Raw genomic sequence first — 11,615 nt, forward strand, 5'->3', positions numbered from 1 at the left:
CGTGACGTGAGGGCCGGCACCGGGATCTCCCCGCGGGCACGGCGGCCGAGGGGCGCCCACCGCTGCTAAAGTCGCCCAGAAGTTTTGGGGAGCCGGCGGGGAGCTGGGGGCAGCTGTCAGCGCCGGGCAGCGCCTTCCCCATCCCATGCCACCCCTTTCCATGCCATCCCCATCCCGTGACACCCCGTCCCGTGCCGTGCCATGTTATCCCGTCCCATCCTACCCCATCCCGTGCCATGCCATCCCATCCTACCCCATCCCGTGTTACCCCATCCTACTCCATCCCATCCCATGCCACCCTACCCGATCCTACCCTACCCCATCCCCATCCCCATCCCCTCCCCTCACATCCCATCCCCAGGTGCCGTGCGCCCCCTGCCCCGCCGCCGCTGCCCTGCCCCTCGGGGGTCGCGCACGCCCCCTTCTCCGCGCTCCGTCCCGCCGGAGCACCAACCCGTGCGGCGGCGGCGGGCGGGGGGGGGCTGCGAGAAGCGACCCCCGGCGCGGAGCCGTGCGGGGCAGCGCGGTGTTTGCAGGAACTTACCGCCCGGCACGGCGCGGCGCGGCGCGGCGCGGCGCGGCGGGGACGGGACCGGCGGCGCGGGCGGAGGAACCACGTTGTACTGAGGGAAGGTTACAATGCGTGCTATTTACAGCACCATTACATCACCCGCCGTGACGTCACGTGGGATTCCTGAACTTCTAAATCATTGCGGGCCGGCGCGGGGGGGGGGGGGGGGCGGAGAGGGGAGGGAGAGGAGGGGGACGGGGAGAGAGGGAGAAGGCGGGGTCTGCATAAGCCAAGCCCCCGCGGGGTGAGTCATCGGGAAGGGAGGGCACGCCCCCTGCCTGCCCCCCTTCACCCCCCCACCCCCGCCCCGTGGGGACGTCTGTCCTGCCGGCCGTCTGTCCGCGGTGGGCAGCTTCCAGAAGAACTTTTTCTTTTCCTTTTTTTTTTTTCCTTTCCTTTTTTTCCTTTTGTTTTTTCTTTTTTTTTTCTCTTTTTTCTCTTTTTCCTTTTCCGTTTTTTCTTTTCTTTTTTCCTTTTTCTTTTTTTCTTTTTTCCTTTTTTTTCTTCTTTCCTTTCTTTCTTCTTTTTTATATTCTTATATTTTTTATATTTTTTCCTTTCTCCTCATTCCTTTTTCCTTTTTCCTCTTTTCCTTTCTCTTTTTTTCCTTTTTCCTTTTTCTTTTATCTTTTTCCCTTTTTCTCTTTTTTCCTTTTTCTTTTTCTTTTTCTTTTTCTTTTTCTTTTTCTTTTTCTTTTTCTTTTTCTTTTTCCTTTTCTTTTTCTTTTTCCTTTTCTTTTTCTTCTTCTTCTTTCCTTTTTCCTTTTTCTTTTTTATTTTTTCCTTTTTCTTTTTTTCTTTATTCTTTATTCTTTTTCTTTATTCTTTTTTCTTTTTCCTTTTTTCTCTTTTTATTTCTTTTTCTTTTTTTATTTGTCTTTTTTCATTTTTCTTTCTTTTTTTCCTTTTTTTCTCTCTTTTTTTTTTTCTTTTCTATTTTCTTTTCTATTTTTTTTCCTAGAAATAGAGGAATCTCCAAAAAGGGGATACATAGCAGAGGGGGAGACACACCCCACCCACCCCTCTTTGCCCAGCCCTACATGTGTTCTGCCAGCCCCACAGCACTGCCCCTGGGGTGGCAGTGTGCCTTCCATCCCCTTACTCCCCCAGTGTAAAACCCCTTTTGGGGTTTGCTTGTGCCCAGAGCTTATCCTGGCTCATAGAGCTGCAGCCCCGAGCCCACAGGTTCCCCTCACACAGAGATGCTGTGCCTGAAGGGACACACGGGCATCAGCCGGGTGCTTGCTGCTCCGGTGCCAGGGCCCCGCTTTATTTCCCTGCAGGGCTTTAGCCCCTGGCGTGAGCAGTGAGGAAACCTCAGCATTACAATGCAGGCTCTTGGGATCTGCACAGGCGCTGCTGGGTTTGGCACTCAGTTAACACAGGAGAGAGTGATACAGCAGGCAGTGCCACAAGCAGGAGCTACATCACAAATGGCAGTAATACGGGGCGCTACTCCCAGGTGTACCCTTCTCCTCAGGGTATCTAATAGTTGTCCTCAGCACTGGCACTTTATGCAGGATTTAAGCAGGTAGAAGTAGATCCTATCAGTGACTATCAATAGGTTTCGAGCTCATTCAGCTGCTTAGGGTAAGGCTCGGTGATGCTGTCCCTAGAAGAGTTTTGCCAGGTGTTATCCCTGCAAACTGCACATCAAGGCGTGCAAGGCATCTTCCTTCTGAACATCCCAAAATGATAAACTATGGCGATGACTAAACTAAGAATCACAGTTACTTCTGCCACACGGGAAGGTTTTTAGTATACAGAAGCACCACGGAGTTATTTAAGGACGTGGCAAAAGATTTAAGGGCAGGAAGCAGCTCTGCATCTCTCGTTGGAATATCACCACACAGTCTGGGTACCTGCACCTTTCACAGACGCACAGCAGGGCTATCTCTTACTGTGACTTTTCCTGTGGTGGGCACAGCAGTTCCTTCTGCAGGTTTCTCTCTGAGACCAAAATGAAACCCACGATGGAGAATTCAGCTGCCAGAAAAGGGTAACAGGGCCCAACCCCTCAGATACCCATGTAGTTGGGATGTTATGGCAAACTGGACACACGTAGAAGAAAAACAAATGCTAGATGGAATATGAGCCATAGTTTCATGTTACTGACCTACTGGTGTGGCTTTCTTACAAATGATATTACAGACCACCAGTGACAGATTATAGTGATTAAATAAGACTTTGGGTGTGCAGTGCACTTTAACTTAAGAAATTGCATTTAAAGTCCCTGACTTGACCACTCTGCATATCTTTTCGCCCTGTCCAGAGTGTTCGTGGAAAAAGACTTTAACAGCAAGATGAAACAAGACCACTGCCTGAGTCAGATCAGTCCTGTTACGTGCCCCAGACCTATTTGGACAAACGCCTGCCACTCACTCGAGCAGCCGGGTAGCTCGCTGCAGCGCTCTGAGTGTCTGCCACGGGAAGGGGGTGACGAATGCTCTGGTACGTGTCAGCGCTGGTTTTCACTGACAGCAGAGCAGAGTGACTCTGGATTCCTGAAATGAGTCTCAGGTCCCGAGGGGAGATTCTCGACTCTTGAAATGAGCTGTAGGTCCTCGGGGGGGATGAGCACAGAATAGGGCCCCAGTTCCTCTCTGGTTAAGATCCGCTGCAGTATGTCACTGCTTGTTGCTTCCCCCCATGCCCAACTTCTGCTTCAGTTGTCACCGCCGGCTCCTGTTGCCCTCTTCTAGCTCTTCCCTTCCCTGTTTCTGGTTTCCTCTTGCCTGTCACCCACCTTCTCTCCATCCTAAGCTAGCTACTTTCTTACCACACACTGACCTCTGAATGGGGATGTGAAAAGCAGCACCGAGAGGTGCAGCCCCATTTTGTTCTGCGTTCACTTCGCTGTCCGGCGGCTGAGCAGCTCACAAAAGAGAGTGAGAAATTGCCTCGATCCTCCAGGACGGAGCACAGGGAGCAGAGAAAGGATGCTCAGGACATGTACCTGCTGAGTTCGTGATGCAAACTGAGGGGTGCCCTATGGCACGAGGAAGGACAGTGCCTGCAGAGCTGCTGCCTTCCCGCTGAGCTGATGGGTGTTTGCGTGTTGCCGACGTGAAGAACAGCACTTTAATGCCAGCTCCTGGGAAGGTGGTTTAGATTAGCATATTCTGCTCGGCAAATCAGAAGTGCACGCAGAGCCAGCGAGCACAGCTCAGCTGACGAGCTGTAACTTGAGACCGCGCTCTGTACTGGGGACAAATTTGGGCAAATCTTAGAGGCTAATCAAAGGCACGTCCCGAAACAATGAAACGATTTCTGCAAAACTTGGAGTTCCTGCTCCAAAAGGGAGAGATGTTCCCAGCAACAGACTTGTGGGGGCTGGGGTAACGTTAGGCAGGCACATTCACTTTTTCAGGAATATTGTTTCTGGTATGACTGAGTTTTAGAAGCAGCTTTCCAAAATTCTCCAGCCTAGGGCACACACCTGGCATGGAAAGCTTCATCCTGAATAGCTCCAAACTTGGCAATGTTTTTCAGTGATTAAAGAAACATATAATGAAACGTACTAAGTAATCAACTACGTGAGGCACTACCTGTTTTATCTGTAATGTTGTTTCATAATTAATTTAAAGGTATAAAGTCACATGCCTCTTTGCTGTTTTTATACCCAGGCTTTTATAAAGTTGCTTTCTTCTGATGGCAAAATCACTACTTAAAGACTTTTATATATTATATGTTCTAATCAATGTTCCCAGATAGGTCTTTGCCATTTTGATTCTTTAATTATAAAACCCAAAAAGAAGAACATACTCTTTACAGCAGTAGCTTAATTGGTATGAAAACTGCTCTGATTTTTGCAGTGAAATGAATTAGAATGATATTTTACTTGATTGATAGTAAATGACAGTAGTGCTGTTTCAGCAAACACCTAAAATCTTTGTCATATCATTAAAATCACTGGTAAGTGAAGATATTAAAATAATTATGGGAGTTTTGTATGTCAAATATCAGTCTCAGTAAAACACTATTGCTGTCACATAAAATTAATATTTACTGCTGGCACAGATGAATATTGTACATACCTGTTCTTCCTATAACATCATTAACCACATGTTTAACTAAGCTGCTGCCAGCACTGAGTGTTACTCTCAGCTTTGGCCCTTGCAATTATCTCATTACAAGTACTTTTCAGCAGTGTCTTTTGCTCTAATTGAACAGTAATTTATTCACCTCCTTACATGCTACCAAACACTTCAGATCTCCACATTTATCATGTGAAACTATCTGAAAAAAAAAAAAAAAAAAAAAAAAAAAAAAAAAAAGTTTAAAAAATGGCATTCAAAGCTCTTTTCTCTTTTCATAAAGATCTATAGTACTCACACAGAAACGAAGACTTAGATAAGAAATGGTAAGGGGAAAAGTCATTTCTAGATCTTAACAAGTTCTTTAACCCATGGCTGTAGTAAAATGCATTTTAAAAGGGGATACAAATTATGCTATTTAATATATAGTAATCCTAATAATATCCTGAACTAATGTATATCTGGTATTTTTAGTGCAACACTTGGTTCCTTAATTATTGCATCTCTGTTCAGATCTCAACTCTACTTTTTTACTGACAGACTGAAAGGGATATGAGCAAAGAGAACCAAGTACTCACTGCAGTTTCAGGGGCTCACTAGGAACTACCAGATTAATCTTAAAGCTGAGACAGAAATTGGAGGATGAGTAGAGTTAACCAAAAGTTAGAGAGCATTCAACATAAAGAAAAATTTCTATTAGCTGAAATTTAAACAGTAAGCAATGTTCCTGTTCACCTTTGTCATTTCTCCAATGGGCCGGAGAGGAAAGGAAGTGTGATACATTGCAGGGATGTGAAACAGTTATGTGGGATACCAAACGTGTCATATCTGCATTTCTTCACTCTGAGTACATCTCTTCACCCATTCATCTGATGGATTCACCTGTACTGAATGACATTTCTCTGTCTTAAGCAGGTGACATGAACTAAAGGGACACAGATCTCAGCAGGAGCAGTTACAAGGCAACAGAAGAGCTTTGTGAGAGAAGATTATTTTGCCCTGATCCTTCTACATATACTTTTAATATGGATTTACAAGGGAAAGTATTTTGTTTTGTGACAGCATTAATTGCTAGAGTTTTATGTTTTCTGGAAATAAACATGCCTAGTAGCACCTCCTGGGTTTTGCAACAATGAAATCTTAATTCTCTCCTATCTCTGAATGATGCCCTAGGCTGTGGCACTATGACAGATAGTGTGTGACACCGATAATGGATCTAATAAGGGATTAATGCTTCTTTGACAGCATTTATCTGCAATGGCAAACTGACTTGAATTTGTATGTATCAAATGAGAGCTGTCTGCCTCTCGCCACATCTATGCTGTGGAAGCCACAGCCCAGAAACGTTGCCATTTCTTCTCCATTCCCTGATCCTGTGAAGGATCAGACCACTAAATCTCAAACTCCTTGTCTGAATTAAACTGCTGAGTGATCGTATGACAAAGCCAGTGTGCATTACTACTGAGGAGCAATAGAACTAGGTGTTGGAAGGATGTATGTAATACACGTGATATAATATTGGAAGGAGGCTCTCTGTAGCCATGTTGAATTCTAACTCATGTTAGAGTTGTGCTGCTCAGGTAGATACAACTGAACTTTGAGAAACACTTCAATGACAGCTTTAGCTCTTCCCACATTACCCAAAATGTAATAACTTATTCCTTGTTTCTCTTTACTCTTGGTATGCTTAGTGGAGCCATGGTTTATGTTTGTGCTGTGTAGAAAAGGGCAGGAGAGCAGGGAGGCATGATCCTTTCTGCAGATAAGATGCTGGTGGAAGCTAATGCATGGATAAGGCTGTGTGCAGACCAGTGAGAGCAGCCAGGGCACGTGCAAGGCCGAGAACTGCAAGACTGAGAGTCAGCTCTCCTCTTTCTCATCATTTCTCTTGCTCCACTCCAGAGACATCCCAGCAGGTCCAGAAGCACGCTGTTTCTCTGACCTCATCTCTTCCAGATCTCAGCACATGTCTGTTCTTGATGCCTATTCTCTCAGCTCTGACAGGCAACGTCAGTGCTGGATGCCCATTTTAGCCCCTCATCTCTTGTGTATGACTAGGGGTTCTCCTGACCAGTCTCTGTTGCAGCAGTATGCCATGTGGTCTGTTGCAGGGAGTTTGAAAAGAAAGATCATGTTTAGTTCTACATCCATAAAAGAAAAAAAAAAAAAAAAGAAAGTCTGTTTGCTCCATACTTGGACACCATTATTTCATGTTTTGTGGGATGAAATTACAAAGTTATTCACATTATTACTCCCCCACAGAGCTTCTGCATCGCTTCTTTTACATTTAATTTACCCTTTTTAATGCTATGCTTCTTGGATAACTAGTTATATTCTGAGATTGTTGTTTAGTGCATGAATATGGAAGTCTGGTTTGATACACATTTTCTGGGTAGTATAGCTCCAATCAGACACATATGGAGGCTTAATTGCTGTTTGGCTGTTTTTTTTTTTGGGGGGGGGGGTCTTTTCTGTTGTCCCTTGTTGTTGTTTTCTTTAGTCTTAGCAGTAGAATGAGAAGTAATAGGTGGAGGAGATGACATTTTTGTATGTTTCTGAGAGTCTAATCTGGAAACTATATTTCAACAAGGAGGAAAACCCACAAACTTCTACAAACTCTAATCTGCTTCTTTTTGTCACATCTCTTATTAATGGATGGAATATTTATGCATAAAACCCATGGGCTCATGTCACAGAAAGATCTTAAAGAAATTGTAAGTGCAATTAACTTTTTTTTTTTTTTTTAATCAGACTCTGTCTTACCACTTCTGTTCTTGGAGATGTCAAAAATGTCAGATACAAAGGTTGCTCTTCCTCCTTTAAATGTGATATAATGTTGCTCACACCTTCATATGACTCACTTTAAATTTTTGCTGCTCAAAACAGAAGGAGGGGAAAATATTATTCATGAGAATCTGTAGACACCCTATTTCAAATGCTTCTACTAACAATGCTGATCGCATCAAGCTGCTTAAAATCCCAAGAGGCAGGGAGAAATATGTGACCTGTCCTTAACAAAGAAGTCCCACCACAACTCAGTTTTGTTGATCAAGGGTAAAGGTGTGTCAAGGGCTCCTTCTCTAGCCCAGGACAAGGGGTGCAGAGGGATTGTAATGGAGCCTCCCCACAGCCCTTGGTTTATAACACCCATTACAGTTCTCTGCATAGTCTGCTGTTAGGTTTTGTGCAGGGAGAGTCAAATTTCTGCCTTATTTTTCCAGCCTAAGAGTTGAGAAGGTGTAAAGTAATAACTCCAGCAGTTCCCATGCAGTGGCTAAGCTAATAATTGTGACAATGCAGCAGAAGGTAAAATGTTTGCTACCCGTCAGCAGTGCCATGATTCCAGACAAACCTTGGTGACAAAAATCAATAATGACTTTCTGGTGGGATTTGACTTTGACACTTGTGAAGAGCAGTCCTTTACACGTGTGAAGAGCAGGAAGAAATAAAAAGCCACAGCAGCCCAAGGGTTAAAATATTTTCTTCTACAAGAAAATGACTAAAAATCACATAAGTAAAACAAAAATCAGTCTGCACTACTAAACCTCATCTGCCACTAAGAACTTACATAATATACTGCTGACATCATGACTATATAAATTACATGGTACTTTCACATGTGACATAGAGATTATATTACTACTGCATGGAAAGAAAAAAAAAAAAAACAAAACTTTTAACTTCCGATTTTTAATTTAGGATGAACTACTGCAGTATGTATTATAAAATTAGACACACATGCCAAAACAACGACAGCAGTATGACTTTTTAGTACTTTTACCCCAACAGGTGCAAAAACATTGGTTTAATCAAAAGCTTATAGATGCACAATGCCATTTTTAGAAAGGGTATAGCTTTGCTTTCATTCTTGTAATGCAAAATGTGTCGTGTGTTTTACTTTAGCTGAAGTACAGAATTGTGTTTGTTGCATTTTGCTGCTGTAAATCCATGGCTAAAATCCTGGCTTCACCAAAGTCAATAAGAAAACTCCCTTGGATTCAAGGAGGCCAACATTTCATCCCGTGTCTGCAATCAATCATTAAAATGCAGCAGGCTCCAATGAGTGACTACACAGGAAAAAAATTACAGCAGAATACTTTGAGTAGTTTGCAAATATTTTAGAGACTTGAGACTCAGGAATAATGCCTCTCCTAGTTACTCCTAGAAAAACATTTACAAAACTAGTACTTGCATGTAGGTGACTTCCAGATTGTATTTGCAAAGTGTGTTCTGTATTTGACATTTAAAAATGCTTTAATTCCACGTCTTTCTCAGTGATTCCCTTGTTACTTTTGTAAGTTTCTGTTGCACATTTCATTCTTTGTTTGCAAAGGAGGATGATTCTAATATCTTCACTTCCTAGATGGAGAAATTAATTAATCTCAGAGGACAATGCAAGAAAGCAAGACAGATGAGTATTTGTAAGTAAAGTGTTTTATTTTGCCAAGCATTAAGTTTGTCTCTAAAGTTCAGCACAGTAGTATGAAAAAGAAGAAATGACATATGAAAGCAACAGAAAATTGAGAAGTAGGACTACAAAGTACATGGCATGAAGACTATTTTCCTCTTCTCCTCCCCCATCTATCGCTGATCAAGCAACATGCCGTATGTTCCAAAGACAGTTATATTTACATAATATTTAAGGCAGACAAATTAAAAAGGCTGTCCAGGGTTTCTAAAATAAAAGGTACATGAAGTGCAGTGAAAGCTGCAAGGAGAGTTTTTTTCATATTTATTACACAAAGTTACAAATAAGACATTTATTCAGACATAGCTGAACTTTAGCTAACAGAAACACTAGCAACCAAATTAGCGTTATGTAAATAAACAAAAAATTCCAATTCAGACTTCTCAGGGGGTAAGTGAGTAAATCAGAGTGATACAGTAAATTAATTCCTGCTTTTGAAAGTGATGTATTTCATTCGGAAGAACAACAATAAAAGATAATTCCCAATATATTTGTCATCATAAAAGTCTTCCAAGGCCCCCACAATAAATTACAAGGAAGCATGGGTGGATAGGGTGCTTTATATTAGTAAATAACAGTGAAGCATGGAAATTTTATCTCATCCCTCCAGCTCAGTAAAGGCCACCTTACATTCAAGGGAATTTTACTTGAATAACTGCTATATGAAACGCACACAGTACCAATGGTCCCCACCCATATAACTAGGACAGACATATCAGAGTTTGAAGAAGAACCAGAATGGGGAATAAGACAGCTTTTCATATTCTCTGCTCCTAGAAAACATGAACACACTTAAATATCTAGGATGGATCACCTAGTTCCTTTAAGCAAACAGCACCACTAAAAATCGTTCAGCTATACTAAGGCTGACTAGAAACACCTTTAGGAAATGCAGGTGCATCGTGGAGAAAGAGAAAACTTGTTTTTCTGAAGCTGTAATTCTAAACTGTTCTGAGCATTGTTTTAGTGGCTAAGATAAATAGCTCATGTCAAGAGAGAAAACCGACGCAAGTGCTGCCAGAAGATCTGATGACACTCAGCTCAACCTAGCTGAGTAACCCAGCAGCACTGGGGTGAGAGTGGAAATTAAATGGTTGGACAATGATAGAGCTGGTTTTCTTTAGGAAAAAAAAAACAAAAAACAAAAAACAAAAAACAAAACAAACAAAAAAAAAAAAAAAAAAAAAAAAAACCTACCTGGAAGAACACAAAAACATAACAGCTTATTTGTGTGCAGGACAGTAGAACAAAAAGAATTCAATCTCAACTGAGACATCCATTTGTTTGTGAAAAGCCCTAGGAGATGACAAAAAGCCTGCTGAAAACACAGGGGGGAAACACTTATGCTGAAATCCTAGACCCAGTGATGCTCATACAAGTTTTACTGTTAATTGCTGACTCGGTGTTTGCTTCCTAGTTTTTCCCCCACTGAGGAGGACATACGGGACACACCAGGTAAGATGATCAGAGGCATGGAAGAAGAGCTGTGAGTTACTGGAATATACACACAGATAAATGCCAAGGCCATCGATGACTCAGGATTGAAATTAAGAAGAGAAAGTTTGTCTCAAATACTGTTGTTGCTAAATATTTCTAGAAGAGAAAAAACAGTAATATTGGAACCAGGAGCTTAGCGTTTCCTAAGGAGTTTAATTTCTTGGGGAAGCATTAGGCTTGAAAATAGAGCAGAAAATAGCTTGGCAATCCATGAGATGTAGCATGCAAGGACATCTTCAGGGAATCAGAGAAGTACAACTGATCAGAACTTACAGGGGTTATTAGACACTTGATTGTACCAGTCAACCTCCTTTGAAGATGGTGAATGCTAGTGAATGCTAATTACATCTTTGTTCACCATCTTTAGAGAAACACATGACAAATTCTCACACTTTGTAACTGAGAACTTTTTCAGTGTTTATAAGCATGATCTTGAACTTTGTTAGTGTTCAAAAAGCAGAATAAAAATTAAATAAAATACATTGTTATTTAATATGAAAATAATTATTTGTGTTTTAATAACTATTGTAAATTGAAGGAAAACACTTTTATTTTTTGTTTTGTTTTGTTTTAAAACAGCGTTTAAAAATCTACTATCTCATCATGAGGTTGTGTTTGTTTTGTTTTGTTTTTAGATGTGCAGTGGTTTTTAGCAGAATCCATAGGCTGTGCCCGCACAGACAAAGCCCATATGGGGCAATGTAAACTCCGAGCCAAGCCTGCTATCAGAGATATTAACACAACCGATTATGTTGATGGAGCAAAGCCACTATTTTTATCTTACCTGAGATAAGGCACAGAGGATATAAATTGTTGTATGAAAGGCAAGGGATTAAAAAAAAAAAGGGGGGGGGGGGAGAGGAGGAAGAAAAGAATCATTTTATTTTAAAGGCACAACAACAGTAAAGACTAAAAGGGAGAGAAACTGATATTATGTACGTTTTCTGTCCCCGCAGTCCCCAGGAAGACAAACAGGAGTGAGGTACAGCACCTCCCATGGGAGCCACAGTGCCAGCTGAGCCTGTGGGGCTGAGCATGGGGC

General features: G+C 42.1%; 1 protein-coding gene across 1 annotated transcript in view; it reads right to left on the minus strand.

Annotated features, from left to right (window-relative positions):
• The window catches only part of CREB5 (cAMP responsive element binding protein 5), a 260,054-nt gene extending 259,382 nt beyond the window's left edge, over nucleotides 1-672 (minus strand). Inside the window, exon 1 of the mRNA XM_038174831.2 lies at nucleotides 545-672. The gene's annotated coding sequence lies outside the window, so the exon portion shown is untranslated. The remainder of the gene's footprint in view (nucleotides 1-544) is intronic.
• Nucleotides 673-11,615: the final 10,943 nt, after the last annotated feature.

Source organism: Anas platyrhynchos, chromosome 2, assembly GCF_047663525.1.
Source record: "Anas platyrhynchos isolate ZD024472 breed Pekin duck chromosome 2, IASCAAS_PekinDuck_T2T, whole genome shotgun sequence".
Lineage (NCBI taxonomy): Eukaryota > Metazoa > Chordata > Aves > Anseriformes > Anatidae > Anas > Anas platyrhynchos.